Source organism: Macrotis lagotis, chromosome 1 (assembly GCF_037893015.1).
Source record: "Macrotis lagotis isolate mMagLag1 chromosome 1, bilby.v1.9.chrom.fasta, whole genome shotgun sequence".
Classification (NCBI taxonomy): domain Eukaryota; kingdom Metazoa; phylum Chordata; class Mammalia; order Peramelemorphia; family Peramelidae; genus Macrotis; species Macrotis lagotis.
Window position 1 is genome coordinate 435,294,075 of NC_133658.1, and position 16,568 is coordinate 435,310,642.

The window sequence follows — 16,568 nt, forward strand, 5'->3', positions numbered from 1 at the left end:
TCACAGAACTAGTGTCTGAGGCTGCTTTTGAACTTGCATCTTCCTGACTCCAGGCCTAGGTCTCTACTTTGCCATCTAGCTGCTTCAGTATATGCTATTACTAGCTAAACTGCAAGTTCTGTCCAATGTCCTATGTCCTTGAAGTTGTAAAATTTGATTTTTGAATATGAATTGTTTTGAAAGTGAACAAGTCAGATCTGCCTTCAAAAAGCAGGTTGAAAATCTTTCTAGAATTTGCCTTATCACAAGGCTAAAGTGTCCTTAGAGTATTTGTCAATACTCTTCTAAGCTCAAGCGCAGTGACTTCTTTTTGCATTTATATCCTCAGCACAGCATGGTATCTGACATATGATAGGCACTTAATACTTATTGAGAAAATTACTTTGAAGTGTCACTTTCTAGTATTAGAGGGGGAAACAGAAGCAGGAAGAACAAAAAGTAATGAGGATTTTAGCAAATACAGGGTGAATATTTGGATACAAGAAGTATTGTCCTCATATCAAATTATTCTGTCCAACAGTGCACATCATGACCTGTGTTCTCTCATCTCTTTTAACTCTACCCCTCTGAGAGTTCACTCAGTGTGCTGGGGGCCTTTTCCTAGAATGTGATATTACATGGATAGCAATAGTTTACAGATTACCCATCAATAATTCCTCTTTTTACATGTGACTAGGATGACTACCCTTTCTCAATTTCTCTTGAGCAACTCTTTTTTAAAAATTATTTATTTTGAATTTTACAATTTTTTTCCCTAATCTCAATTCCCTCCCTCACCCCCCCACAGAAGGTAGTCTGTTAGTCTTTACATCATTTCCATTGGTATACGTTGATCTAAGTTGAATGTGATGAGAAAGAAATATCCTTAAGGAAGAAAAATTATGAGATAGCATAATTACATAATAAGATAATGGGTTTTTTAAATAGTCTTTGTTCAAACTCCATAATTCTTTCTCTGGATACAGATGGTATTCTCCATCACAGACATCCCAAAATTGTGCCTGATTGTTGTTGCACTGATGGAATGAGCAAGTCCATTAAGGTTGATCATTCCCCCCCCCCCATGTTGCTGTTAGGATGTACAATGTTCTTCTGGTTCAGTTGAGCAACTCTTAATTGGCAAAGTGTTGTAGACTACTCATATATAGAAGCACTGCTCCACTGATTTTTTTTCAGTGATCCTAAACTTTAATTCTTTGGAAACTTATTCCATGACTTACAGCCATGCAGAATCACTGGAAGAATAGTGTTCAAAACATGGGTCTTTATTTCAGGGAGAAGATTGAGGTGACTTAAAAGTACAATAGAGGGCAATATCTCAAAAGTACTCTTCTTTCAGTTTAATTCTTGCCACATTTAATATTCTATTTTCAAGAGCTGTGAATTGAAGGAATGACTGTCTTAACAACAGGTATTCACCCTGTGATTATTTTTTCCTTGTATGTATAACTGAGGTCTGAACTCTTGATGAATCATCCCTTTTATTAGCAGGGTTCCAGGTCTTGACAACTAGTATGACAGCATCTGCAAGAAGGACCCTCTGGAGAACCTCATTAAGGAATCTTTTCCTATTGGTAGTCCTTTCATTTTTCATACTGAAATGCCCTTGGAATGACTGCTTAGTTAAATATCTTGTCATATGTTCTTTAAACTGGTTGTTGGAGAGAAGTTTGGAATTGATTAGCAGAAATAATACCAAGTATACACATGGGAGATGTACTTAGAGCCAAGACAGTTTAAAGGCTATTGAGGGAGCAATTCTTTGGCTATTTTATTTTTTATTTTTTTTATTTTTTAGGTTTTTGCAAGGCAAATGGGGTTTAAGTGGCTTGCCCAAGGCCACACAGTTAGGTAATTATTAAGTGTCTGAGACCAGATTTGAACCCAGGTACTCCTGACTCCAAGGCCCGTGCTTTATTCATTACTCCACCTAGTTGCCCCTCTCTGGCTATTTTAAAGAGGGGAGGATACCAAATGTAGGGCAGGGGAAATGTATCTTTCAAAAATCTTAAATTGATGAGTTTCCTTTGTATCCACATAGTTGAACAGTCCCTCTTTTTCTTCCCCATTAGAATGGTTTCTTTTTTGTATCTTCAGAATTTCATTCTTGAGTTTATCTCATTCCTTCTTGACTGAGGTCTGTAGAAACTTAGTCCAGAAGTCTAACTGAACTATTTGAATTAAATTAAACCTTTCTCCTGAACTATTCGAATCTGGTGCATCAAACCACATCCAACTTTTTCTTTTCTCTATCAGACTCTCGAAAGGAATGATTCCTTCTATAGGAACCCCAGGATTCCCATAATTTTTACTCCTTTTACCAGTTTCTCATTAGTGTGACTCAAATCCATTAATAAAAATTTCTCTTGTTGATTCCCTCATCTTTTGAAGGATAAAATTAGTACGGAAGCAATAAAGACAGTATTGGTCATTCTCCTTTTGGCAGAGAGAGCCTCTGTCACTACATCATGTCTGTCTGCTAGGTTAATGTTGTTTCCAGAGCTCATTATCTATTTCCTCTTTTTGTTTAAGTGTTTTGTAATATATTCCAGTGGCAAAATTGCTTCTCTTTTCTTTTCCATCAGTCTTTACTTAAATATTCTTTATGTTTCTTCTCTGGGTTCCTGGATTTCTTCACTCAAGTATAGCTTCTCAATTCACAGTGCGACCCACCACCCCCTTTTATCTCTCCTGAGACTTTCTTTAATCATCGAGGGTCATCTTCCAGTCGTGGGTTTTATTCCACCAAGTAAGTAAGTAAGTGATACCTGAGTTCAAACTGACCTCCTTACATTAAAAACTCCTTTTTCTTTTTGTTGGCAGAGGTGGGGGTGGGTAGGAGGGGAGAACACTATATAGGCAGTTAAAGTCACAGTTTTTACTGCTAACTTCTTTGTTGGATTTTGTTTCCTGTAGACTTTTTGGTGTTTCAACTACAATTATTCTTTCTTCATTGTAGCTACTTTCTATGATACTCAGTTTGGAGACAGGCCTTTTTCTTTCTCCCATATCTTTATTATTTTGAACCCTTTTTGAGTAGACTTTCAAGACAACATTTTTTATTACTGTTTGTTAAAATGCACTCCCTTTCTGGTCAGTTTATCATTCCTGTATTTTAACCTATGACCAAAAATTCAAATTCCGTTCTCTAACATTACCTAATCACTTCCCAAATCAAATTTTCTCTTCCATATCCCTACTTCAGAGTAACAGAGAAAAACACAACCCTTTAAAGATAAAAGTTTTTGCCCAAAATTACATAATCCTTGGCAATACTTTCTAGGGGTTTTTTTTGTAGTATTTGTGCCTATATGCAGTACCAGAAGTGATTAGTGAAATCATCCAGCAAGTCTTGGAAGACTCTCTGTTATGTCTTAGATACATACCCTGATAAGACAACAGATCTCACTATCTCTGTTCAGTAACTGAGCAGTGAGACCAACAATCACTACTCTTCTTCCACTGACTGTAGATGATTTCTCACCTGATAACTTTTTTGGTTCTACTATATCATTTATTCAACCACATTTTAATGCTTTTTTTAAAAAAGCTTTTGAGTTCCAATTCTATGCCTTTCTCTTCTCTTCCCTTTATGAGACAGGAAGCAATTGATAGCTAGCTTAAAAAGTCCAAGGTCTACCACTGCATCCAGGGCCATCTCCAGTCTTCCTGATTTATATCTTGCAAATGGATCCAAGATGGCTGAAGAAGAGAGACTAGGAATTTTGCATAGGACCCTCTACTTAAATTCAGTTCATTTGCATGATATGGCATAACCTCCCTAATGTCTTGGTCCTCTTCAAGAATAAAGGACTAATAACAAAACATTGCCATATTAGTCATTTTGTATAAGGAAATTTGAAAAGAAAGGAGAGCATGAAATATAGAAGCTTCAAGTCTATATTCAGACATCAGTTCTTTGGAGACAGATAGTATGCTTCATCATGAATCCTTTGGGATTGTCTTATTCAACCATTTATTCTATGGGATAGGCAATAATAATACAAAGACAAAAAAAAGTAGGACTTACCTTTAAAGAACATATAGGGAAATGATATGTACCCAGAAAATAAAATACAAAGTAATTTCTGGAGAGAGTATTGATAACTGGGAGGATCAGGAAAGGCTTCAAGTAGGAGGTGTCATCTGAGTAAATTTTGAAAGGAGTTTCTATATTCTAGGAGGGAGAGTGAGGAGAGTATATCAGTTATAGAGGACAGGTCGTGCAAAGGCTTGAATGGGAAAGATGGAATGTCAGGGACAGAAAACAAGTATATCAGTTTGACTGGAATAGAGTGCAAGAGGACATAACATATAATCAGTATACAAAGATAAGTTGGTGAGAATGGGAAGTATTTTAAATGCCAAATAGAAACCACTGGAGCTTCTTAAGCATGGGAGTGATATAATCAGACCTGTACTTTAAGAATATAATTTTGGCAGTTGTGTGTAGAAATGATTGAAGACTAGACTTAAGGAGACCAATTATCGTACTACTACAATATTAAGTAACTATGACTGCTAGGTGGCACAGTGGATAGAGCACTGGCCTTGGAGTCAGGAGGCCTATAGTTTGAATTCAGCCCCAGACACTTGCCACTTCCTATGTGACCTTGGGCAAGTCACTTACCTCTAACTGCCTTGCATCAAGGGTCATCTCCAGTCGTCTTGAACCATCTAGAGGAGAACTGAGGTTGGTGACTTAGCATATTATCCCCTCACTCAAATCCAATTCATGTACTAATCTTGGCATCACCTCCCTGATGTTGTGGTCTTCTTTGAATATGAAGGACAGGCATTATAAACTAAGGTGGAAGTAGAATGTATAAGACTTGACAATTGCTTGCATACAGGACAGTGAAGACTTGAGAAATGATTCCTAAAAGTTTCAGACTGCTTTATGCAGAAATAGGGAAAATAGAAAATAGAGCACAAGCAACATTTTTCTATTCAGTGCATTTAGTTCCTTTTTAGGATGAGCCTCAAATTTGTTTTTTACTTCCAGGTTTTCCTTCTCTTCTTCCTTTTTATAGCATCTTAATACACCACAGGCTTCCTTCAACGTTCAAGTTTCCTCTCTGCAACTTTAGATACTTATTTTTCATTGAACTTCCACTTTGTGGTTTCAATCATTTTTCAGTGACATCCAACATTACATTACCCCATTTGGGATTTTCGAGGCAAAGACAGGTGGAATGGTTTTTCATTTCCTTCTCTGGCTCATTTTACAGATAAGGAAACTGAGAGAAACAGGGTTAACTGACTTGCCCAGGGTCACATCGATAAGAGTCTGAGTCCATATTTGAACTCAAGAAGTTGAGTCTTTCTCACTCTAGGCTTGGCACTTCATCCACTCTGCCACCTAGCCATTATCCCTAATAAGTGAAAGTATGGAGAGGTAGTCCCTGAGACCTCTTCTAGGAGAAAGATCAACATGTATTCAAAATATAGAGAGTAGACATTTTGTTATGACAGGAATAAAACTAAACCATCAATTCAAGTCACTGCAAAAAAAAAAAACCTCAATATTGGATGAAATTTTCAGCTTTGTTTTTTGACAGTGCTCAGCACAACTCTTAGTTCTTTTTTTTTGTTTTTTTTTTTGAAAGGCAATGGGGTTAAGTGGGTTGCCCAAGGCCACACAGCTAGGTAATTATTAAGTGTCTGAGGTCGGATTTGAACTCAGGTACTCCCGACTCCAGGGCCAGTGCTCTATCCATTTTGCCACCTAGCTGCCGCCGCCCCCCCAGTTCTTTTTTTAAAAGATTATTTTTTAAATTTTTTTTTTTTAGGTTTTTGCAAAGCAAATGGGGTTGCCACACAGCTAGGTAATTATTAAGTGTCTGAGACCAGATTTGAACCCAGGTACTCCTGACTCCAAGGCCGGTGCTTTATCCACTACACCACCTAGCTGCCCCTTTTAAAAGATTATTTTGAGTTTTACATTCCCCCCCCCCCCCCCCGATCTTACATCCCTCCTCCCACCCAATCCCCCCACAGAAGGCAATTTGCCAGTCTTTACATTGTTTCCATGGTATACATTGATCGAAATTGAATGTGATGAGAGAAAAATTATACCCTTAAGGAAGAAACAAAATATAAGAGACAGTAAGATCAGACAATAAGATATCAGTTTTTTTCTAAATTAAAGGTAATAGTCCTTGGTCGTTGTTCAATAGTATTGTCCCTGATTGTTACATTGATGGAATGAGCAAGTCCATCAAGGTTGATCATCGCCCCCATGTTTCTGTTAGGGTGTACAGTGTTTCTCTGGTTCTGCTCATCTCACTCAGCATCAGTTCATGCAAATGCCCCCAGGCTTCCCTGAATTCCCATCCCTCCTGGTTTCTAATAGAACAATAGTGTTCCATGACATACATATACCACAATTTGCTAAGCCATTCCCTAACTGAAAGGCATTTACTTGATTTCCAATTCTTTGCCACCACAAACAGGCCTGCTATGCAATTTCTAATTCTTAATAGATGCTTTAAAATGCTTTTTGATTGCTGTAGACAACCTCACTTTCCAATTTCATTTGATAAAAATTTGCTTCCCACATGGCTACAATCTGACTAAATTGCACTTCTCTCCGTTCCTCACAAAGGATATATATCTCCTGTCTTCATGCCTTTGACTGGATCTCCAATGCCTGGAGTGTGCCCTCATAAAGTCTTTCTTCTTTTTAAGTTGTGGTTCAGTCATCATTTTTTGCATGAAGCTATTCCTGATTCCTCCCAGTTATTAACTCACTTCCTCTCAAACTACCCTGTGTTTTAGTTACTTTGTAAATATTTGCTTTTAACTTTATATTAAATATATGTATATATATATATATATATACATATATATGTATATATGTTTTATAAAAACTTGTTGCTCACCTCCTTCCCCCTGCCTCATTAGAGTAGGAGCATGCAAATAGGGATTGTTTCATTCACTGTTTGTACTTGTATCTGTGCACAATACCTGGCTAATAGTATTTAATATATACTATTTGATTGACTGATTGATTAGTTTAATCTCAGTCACTTAAGCACCTAGGTAAGACCTCTGTAGTGTTTTATCACCTCAACAATTTATTTAAATAACATTTAATTTGATTTTCCTTATTTCAAGAATAGCTCTTCAGGAGCAGCTAGGTGGCTCAGTGGATAGAGCACTGGCCCTGGAGTCAGGAGTATCTAAATTCAAATTTGGCCTCAGACACTTAATAATTACTTAGTTGTGTGGCCTTGGGCAAGCCACTTAACCCCATTGTCTTGCAAAAACTAAAAAAAAAAAAAAAAAAAAGACTAGCTCTTTAGCCACACTGTATTTCCTTCTCCATTAGTACTAATCTCTTTGTTTCAACTTGTTTTACTTACTTACCTTTTTTACTTACTTTGTCAACTATCTTCTTTTTTTTAGAACATGGATTTTTACTTGATATAATAAGCTTTTTATTATATAAATATTGTATTTGTTTTCCATTTACATACAATAGTAGTTTCTACCAATCATTTTGGGGGGTTTTACAATTTTTTCTGCCTCCCTCCCTTTCCTCTCCCCAACAGAAGGCAATCTGATTTGGTCTTTACATTTGCATCCATGATACGCATAGATCAAAACTGAATGTGTTGTGAGAGAAGAAACAGATCCAAAAGGAAGAAAGAAAACATTAGAGACAGCAGAATTATGTAATACATAAGACAACTTTAAAAACTGAAGGTAATAAGCTTTGATATTCGTTTAAATTCCAAAGTTCCTTCTCTGGATAAAGATGGCATTTTCTATCACAGATCCCCCAAATTGTCCCTGATTATTGTAATGATGGAGTGAGCAGGTCCATCAAAGTTGATCATCACCCCATATTGCCAACTATCTTCTTATCTTTCTCCTTGAATTCTTTTCAGATTCCTATTTGTTAATGTTACTTCTCACCAAAAACCCCCCAAAATAGAACCTTGTAGAACCTTCAGAATGTCCCATAATGACACACTCCACTTTTACCCCAAGAGGTAAAAGCCTCATAGGAGACCATGAATAAATCCAGTCACAGAATTGTAAAGCATTCAAATAACCCATGAGCCTGCCATGGAACTGAAATTCAATTGCTATATGTCAGTATAAGCAGCAGTACTAGTACAAAAGCTTTTGTGGGAAAGGAAGCATTTTTCATTCCTGCTTTGAGAAAGGACTCTTGCAACACTCTTTTCAATTCCAAGGGATAGAAAGAGTAAAAAAGACTTCGGATGCTATAAATATGTAGGTGAAATTGGAGACACACACTATGTCTATGATTTCTAGAGACTTTGGGTAATTTACCTTGTGAGATTAAGGTCTTTTCTCTTAGATGAGTTGATATATTTCCTATCAGCAGGGAGAACTCATGTACTTTCTCTATTTTCTGGTATATTCTTATTGGTATAACTTCTGTTTCCTATATGCTTAGATAATTTGGTTTACTTATTCATTATTTGAAGTCTTTTGCATAACTCTTCTAGAAACTATTTTTTATCCTTCATTTCTAACCTAGATGAACTACTGTGGGAATTCTGTTTGACTTCACCAGATTCCCCTGTTTGGGTACTTTTTCCATCCTTCTTTCCTTCTCTCCAAGCTTTTTTAAGCATGGAAGATGTATACATCTTACATGGCCAACACATACATCCTCTACTTAAAATTCAAAAGTTTTTTTCCCCACAAATAAAATACTACAGTTAAAATTAAAAAGTAAAATGGTCAGCTGGGGAAAAATTTTTGTAGTAAGTTTCTTTGACAAAGGTTTCATTTTCTTTTTACAAAAATTCTAATAACAATGAAGTATAGTTAAGCAAAATGAATCAACACAGTGGTCATGTCCAAAATTGAATATCTTTTTCTGAACTTTGTGTCCATTACCTCTCTGTTAAAAGAGTAATATGCTTTACCATTAGTCCTTTTGAGGGGAGTACTGGTCTTGGAGTTAGGAAGACATGAGTTCAAATGTGACCTCAGACACTTAATAATTACTTAGCTATGTTACCTTGGGCAAGTTACTTAACCTCATTACCTTTGCCAAAAAAAAACTCAAAAAAAGTCATTGAATTATCCAAATTATCCAAAATTCCTAAATCAAAGTATTTTTAAAAACATTTTTTTCTTAAAATATTGTGGTTCTTGTACAAGCTTTTTTGACTTTGTCCACTTCATTATGCAATAATTAATATTGCCCAAGACTTTCTGAAATCATCTTTCATTATTTTTTATGGATCAGTAATATTCTATTAAATTCTTATACTACAATTTTTTTTGTCTATCACTTGTCTAAGAAGCAATCTAAGTACTCTTCCCACCCCAAACCTCCCCCCCCCTTAGATTTCAATTATTGAAAGTAGGCTCTCCTCAGTATTATCATTCCTCAACATTTAATCCCCCTGTCCTGCCTCCAATTTCACTTTTGAATTTGATGTATTTCTTTTTTTTAAGGTTTTTGCAAGGCAAATGGGGTTAAGTGGCTTGCCCAAGGCCACACAGCTAGGTAATTATTAAGTGTCTGAGACTGGATTTGAACCCAGGTACTCTTGACTCCAGGGCCGGTGCTTTATCCACTGCGCCACCTAGCCGCCCCCGAATTTGATGTATTTCTAAATCAAAATTTTGGTTTGTATGTTTGTGTACAGTTATCTTTTGTGTATTTCAGGTAAAAGAGTTCACTTAATGCCTACTCCCTCTACTTCTATTTCTGTATTTGTATATCTTTTCTTCTCATGCTTTTTAATTATGAGAAAAGCAAGTTCCACCTGCTTCTTCCTTATTTACAGACTGATATATTCTTCTTATAACCTTCTTTCTAATCCTTCTTCAAACCTAACAACAGAATCTACCCCATTACCTTAAGTTTTCATAACTCCTTCAAAACCCTTTAAAAAGATTAAGGGGTCAGGGAAGCTAGATGGCACAGTAGATAGAGCATCAGACCCTAGTGTCAGAAGGACCTGAGTTCAAATCCAGATTCAGATACTTAATAATTGCCTAGCTTGTGTGACTTTAGGCAAGTCACTTAACCCTATTGCCTTAAAAAAAAACAAATCAACCCCCCCATTAAGGTTCTCAAGTTCCTATCATACTTATTAGAAACATATCACCATAGGGCTCCTTCTAATTGCTCAAATAAATTTATCCTTCTTAGTTTCTCTAGACTCTTGCTTTATTCCAAAATTCTTCCTTATCTCTCGTCTTTTCATCGGGAATACTTGAAAATCCTCCATTTTATTAAAGATCCCTTTTCTCCTGGTAGAATTATACTCAACTTTGCAAGGAAAATTATTCTTGTTTTAAGTCTACTTTTTGCCTTTTTGGATCCAAGATCTTTTCTCATTTAGAAGCTTCCAGGTCTTATGTGTTCTTGACTGTAGTTCTTTGAAACTTAAATTATTTTTGTATGTTTACAGTATTTTTTTCTTTTATGAAGCAGTGTTGAATTTTGGCTATGACCTTTCTGGAAATTTTCTTTTTTAGACTTTCTTCCAGGAGTTGATTAATGAATTATTTCTATCTTTACCCTCTAGTTCTAATAGATTTGGGTAGTTTTTCCACTTGATTTCTTGAAACACAGTGTCCAGGCTTTTTTTTTTTTAATAATGGTTTTCAGGCAATCTGATTTCAGGCAATCAATACTTTTTACTTGATTTTTTGCCCCAGATCAGTTGTTTTTGATATCAAATAGCTTGTTTTTTCCTCAATTTTTCAATTTTATTCTAATTTTTCTTGAATTCTTATGGAATTAATATTTTTGTTTGGTTTATTCTAGTTTAGGGGGAGTATAATTCTTTTTTTTTTTTAGTTTTGCAGGGCAATGGGGTCAAGTGGCTTGCCCAGCGCCACATAGCTAGGTGATTATTAAGTGTCTGAGAGCAGATTTGAACTCAGGTACTCCTGACTCCAGGGCCAGTGCTCTATCCACTGCACCACCTAGTAAGAATTACCACTTTTTCTTTCTTAATTACTTATTAACCTTCCAATTCTTTTCTCTGGTTTTCATTTATTTATCTCTTGCTTCATTTTTTCCAGGCATTTATTTTTTTGAGTCTTTATTTACAGTTAGTAAGATTAGTCATTCGTTGGGGGGATTTCCAGATTTGTGATAATTTTTATATATTTAGCATATGTAGATATATGCAAATCAGAGAAATGAAAATACTTGACTAGATAATTCAAAATTGCTTTGCAAAATGATTATACTGATACACAGCTCCAAAAACAATGTACTAGTCATCATTATTGCACACTATTCATCCTTCAACTCCTCCAACATTGACTATTCTCTTCTTTTGTCGTATTTAGCTAATTTTCAGAGGATGAGATAAAATATTGGAATCATTTTGATTTATATTTTTCTTATTATTAATGATTTGGAATATTCTTTTATATGGCTATTAATATTTTACAATTTTTCTTTTGAAAACTGTTCATATTTTTGAGCACTTATCTATTTGGGAATTAACATAAACTACTTGATTGATTGATTTATACCTTAGTATCAACTCACCAATTTAAGACTTTTGCAGTCATTTATTACCACTTAACAACTTGTTCAAATCCTTTTCCTTATTTCAAGAACAGTCAGATTTAGGCTAAGCTCTTAATTGTTTTAACAGCTTATTTTACTAACCAATTAATTTTGCTTACCTTTTTTTCTTTGCCATCTACCTTCTCCTTCATGTTGAACAAGTTTAATTTAAAGTGGATCCAGGTAAAGGGATCCATCAATCAGTTGGTAATGCAGAAACTTGCAGTTGAGAAGGATTAAGGCTGGATATATAGATTATTATTATTATTATTATCAGTAATGATTGTTTTACAATTGTTAATAATAACAATAGCTATCTTTATATAGCACTTTAAGGTTTACAAAGTCCTTTATAGATGTTACCTCTTTTTTGTTACCCAAAATAACTCTGCAAGTTAGATGGTACTATCTATTATCCCTATTTTACAGGTCAAAAGAGGTTAAGTGACTTGTCCAATATCACACAGCTAGTGACTGAGACTGAATTTGAACTCAAATTTTTCTGACTCTACAACTATGGTACACTGCACTGCCTTAAAAGTAATCCACTTAAGATACAATAATTTTATCCATGGAAGTTAATGAGAACACCAGAGTGATGAGGGTCTCATGTAGGAATGATGAGCCAGAAGAGAAGGTAAGAAGAAGAATGAAGAGAGCAAAGCATCACAGAAACCAAGGGATGAGAGAGTGTATGCAGAAGAAGGGGCTAGTTAACATTGTTAAAAGCAGCCAAAAGAGATGTGATACCAGAGGAAACAACAGGATCCCACTTTCACCTTTACCAGCAGCCAGCAACTACTTCAAGAGGAATTGAGGGCAATATAGGGTTGCCTGACTCTCAAAGCCAGGGTCCAAAATGGCAGATATGAAATAGGGTTTCCCAACCCGAATCCTGCTACAGAGAGTTTGTGCACAGAAACCAGAGAAAGACCTAATAATCTAACCTGAAGCCTCTAAGCATTGAAAAAAGACCTACTCCTGGGAGGAAAAAATGAGTAACCACAGTGCCTGCTTTAGCCACCTTCATGGCCACTGGAACAAATTGTTCTCATCTGATTATTCCTGTGGGGAGAAGTCATATACTTGGGGCAGACATCCTTCTAACTCACCAAAGGGTTTTATCATATCTGCTGAGACAGTTTTACCAGGGTGTGGTCACTGTGTATGCTATAGCTTTTTGGAGCCACTGATGAAAGTTGGTTGAAGGTGGACACTTAAAGGTGGATGAGCAACCCTGAAAAGGGCTTGATAAGACCTCACACTAGAGGTATTAGTTCTCCCTCAACACCTCATATACTCCAAAACTTTATACTAAAAATAAAAGTTTAATATATAAGCCCCTTTTTTCTATTCTTTGTAGAGGGAAATATTCATGCTTATTGATATTTATTAAAATCATAATTTTTTAAATTAAAAAATCCAGAAAAAAGCAAGAGAAGTGGAAGAGGATGAAATTAACACTTCAGAAATCATTAGGAATCTAGAACAAAACAATTTCAACAGAATTGTAGGGTCAAAAGTGAAAGTGAATTGAAGAATTAGTGGAAGTAAGCAGCTAGATGTAGCAGGCTCTAGGAGCTTAGTTTAAAGGAGAAGAAATGCAGGATGGTAACTTGAGGGTTTGGAAGACTAGAGGAAAAGTTAAGAACTGGGAAAAAAGAATGTGTTTATAATTCAGGAAGGAGCCTGTAGATAAGGAAAGTTTAAATAAAGTGATTCCTAGAGCAAGTACCCAGAAGAAATGGATAGAATTCGAGGTACAAGTAAAGGAATTAGTTGTTACTGGAATTACTTCCTGCAGAGGGTGAATCAAGGGAGAGAATGGGTAGAAATGTATTTGACTTTTGTGTTCCAGTGTAGGACAGATGAGGAGTTTCCTGATGAATAGTCTGAGAGAAGTCTTTTTATTTTTGAAAAAAAATTAAAAAGTACTATTCTTTAGGGTACTGGGGCTCACTTCTATCAAAAGAATAATTATGATTGCAAATTTTTTTTAACATTTTAGAGACTGGTAAAATATTTGGTAGATAAAGATACAAGGTAAAAGAAGATAATTAAAAGCTGCTCTTGACACATGGAAAATATGTGAATTTTAAACTAGAATTTTTTAATGTCTGCCATTAAATTAGCAAATGGAAAAATTGGAGAGATCAGTATCGAAAAACTTAGAAAAAGAGTTTGGGTCCTTTTTTGTATCTCTAGCATTTAGAACACATCTGGAAGAAGGGATGCAAGTAAAATGAGTAAATGTTTCATTAAAGTAGAGCTTACTGGAGAAATTATATAGCAAGATTAAAAAAGATAAAGCTGAAGATCAGAGGAAGATAGAATAATTTTGAAATTAGTATGAACAGAGAGTAGAAAATGATTTTTGGTTCTATGATCTCAAGTGTCATTTAATCTCTCCTTGTCCTAGGCAACTCTAAGAATAAAAAGTAAGAGAACCTGCAGATCTATACTTCTTATAAAGGGATTTTCTTCTATTTAGAGGAATGTTACTTCCTATTACCAATGAAATCCTAATAATGCTAAAACAAGGATAGATTTATATTTGTTCCTTTCAGTGGGTCTGATCTTAACTTCTCTAAAACTGACTATCCTGTCCTCCCTCAAATTCCTTACAGCAAATTCATTCAACTTACTAGGGTAGGAAATGAGAATTCCTCAATTTCTTTTTGAACCACCAGTTCTTACCTGCCAATCCGTCTTCTAATTTAATAAAACATTTAAAGGATTCTGGTTTATGATCCATAGAATTCATATGTCTAGGAGCATTTAAAAAAGGGAATTTTGGTCTCCAGGTATAATTTTTAAACTTTATTTTTAGTATTCATTTATAAAAATTTAGAGTTCCAAATTTTCTCTCCTTCTACCCATTGAGAAGGCAAGTGAGATGATATGCAATAGACATGTGCAATCATACAAAGCATATTTCCATAATGGCTATGATACAAAAATGCAAGAAAAATAAAGTGAAAAATATGTTTCAATTTGTATCAGGGTATAACATTTTTCACTATGGGTCCTTTGGAATTGTATCACTGTATAAAAGTTTAGTCTTTCACAGTTGGTCATTGTTACAATATGATTCTTATTGTGAACAATGTTCTAGTTCTGCTCACTAGTTCTGTTCACTTAAATTTGCATCAATTCAACGTTTTCCCAGACTTTTCTGAAATCTTCCTCATCATTTCTATCAGTACAATAGTATTAGGAGCTTCTTTTTTTTTAAAGGTTTTTGCAAGGCAGTGGGGTTAAGTGGCTTGCCCAAGGCCACACAGCTAGGTAATTATTAAGTGTCTGAAGCTACATTTGGACTCAGGTCCTCCTGACTACAGGGCTGGTGCTCTGTCCACTACACCTTGTAGCCACCCCAGGAGGTTCTTTTACTTACCAAAGTGGCCTTTTTTTCTCATCACCCTTAATCCTGTTTCCTTACGCAGCCAAGACTTTTGCTGTGGAAGGACAGATAGAAGGGGAGTCGAATTTGACTGTGGAGGAAAAATTTCCTAAAATGATATAGAAGAAAACTATATGAGGAAGCTCAGCATCCTCCACCCACCACTCTCCTCCTTCTATATATATCAAGTGATATAATTAACAAAAGGATGTAAGACTGATTTCTGTATTTGATTATTTTCATATATATATATATATATATGATTGAGGGGGAGGTTTAAAAATATAAAAACCGTAGCTATCATTTATGTAGCTTTACATTTCTGCTAAGCCCTTTATAAATGTGACTTTGCCCTCACCTAGGAGGTGGCACTCTTAGTATTCTGGGTTTATAGAGGGGAAAACTGAGGCGAGGTGATTTGCCTAGGGTCGAGTGGCTAGTTAAGGGTCTGAGGCCACACTTGACCTCCGCTCTTCCCCGGGGCTCCGGGCAGCGGCGCCCACAACTGCTCATTCGGTAAGGAGGTTTTGGGGGATGGGGCTGCCCCTTCGCCACTCCCACAGTCCGGGGCTGGGGGCCGGGGTGCCCGTGACCAAGGAAGGCCTCCCTCCCGGCACAAGAACAAACAGGTCGGTGAGGCCCGGCCCCGTGGGCACCCCCGGTTCCGCCCCAAGGACAGGGGGGCGGGCAGAAGCTGGCCGGCGGCGCGGGGCCCCTCCGCCGGGCCCGGACCATTCCGGGACAGAAGGTTCGCGTTACAATCCACACATGCGCACGGAGCCCCGCCCTCGGGCCCCGGCCCCCTCCTCCCCCCGCGCCTCGGGCACAGGGCCGTGCGCAGCGTGAGGAGGCCGCAGGCCGGCGGGCCGCAGTCGGAGCTCGCGCCCCAGTCGGAGCTCGGGCCGCGGCGACTCCGGGCCGGGCGCGCTCCTCCCCCGCCTCCCTCCGCCCGACTCGCTCCCGTCGGGGCGGGGCGCGCCAGTCACGTGACGCGCCCCTCCCGGCGGAGCCGGGCTGCTCCCCCTCCCGCCCCGGGGGAGGGTCACGTGGGCGGCGCTGCTGCTGGGGTAAGTCACCGTTCCGACTGCGGGAAGGAGAGTCTCCTCCGCCGCCGCCGCTCCCGCCGCCGCCGCTCCCGCACGGACGGACGGACGGACGGGGCGGGGACCCCGGTGCTGCGGCCTCCGCCGTCGCCTTCCTGCCCGCGTCCTCGGGCCTCTGGCCCCCACCGCCATGGAGCAGGGCTGGGCCCCCGAGGCGGCCGCCGCCGCCCCCATCTTGTGAGGCGTCGCCGCCGCCGCCGCCGCCGCCGCCGAGGGCCTCTGGGGCCGCCTGGGCCTCGCTTCTCGCCGCCGCCGCCCGTCGGGGCCTCGCCTCGGGACCGGCCCGCCGCCCTCCAGCTCGGCCCGTGGGGCCAGGCCTAGATGCGTGCGCCCTGAGAGGCCCAGGCCCGATCGAAGGCCCCGCGGCCCCGGACGCCGCCACCGCCGACGCCACACTCACCGGGACATGGTCTGGGCCTAGCGGAGCCGGGACAGGAGGTGAGAGGCCTCGGGCCCGCGGGGCTGCCCGGCCTAGCGCGAGCCGGGGGGAGGAGGGGCCGGGGCGCTGGGCCGAGTGCTGCCTGGGGGG

At 38.6% G+C, this 16,568-nt stretch overlaps 1 long non-coding RNA gene across 1 annotated transcript; it reads right to left on the reverse strand.

The window, feature by feature from the left end:
- Nucleotides 1-3,914: 3,914 nt before the first annotated feature.
- LOC141506450 (uncharacterized) lies at nt 3,915-15,660 on the reverse strand. Its single transcript, XR_012473889.1, has 4 exons — nt 15,295-15,660; nt 14,931-14,991; nt 11,653-11,775; nt 3,915-4,177 (listed from the first exon to the last, which is right to left on the reverse strand). It is a non-coding gene; the product is annotated as an uncharacterized LOC141506450 (long non-coding RNA).
- Between the last annotated feature and the right edge of the window lie 908 nt (nt 15,661-16,568).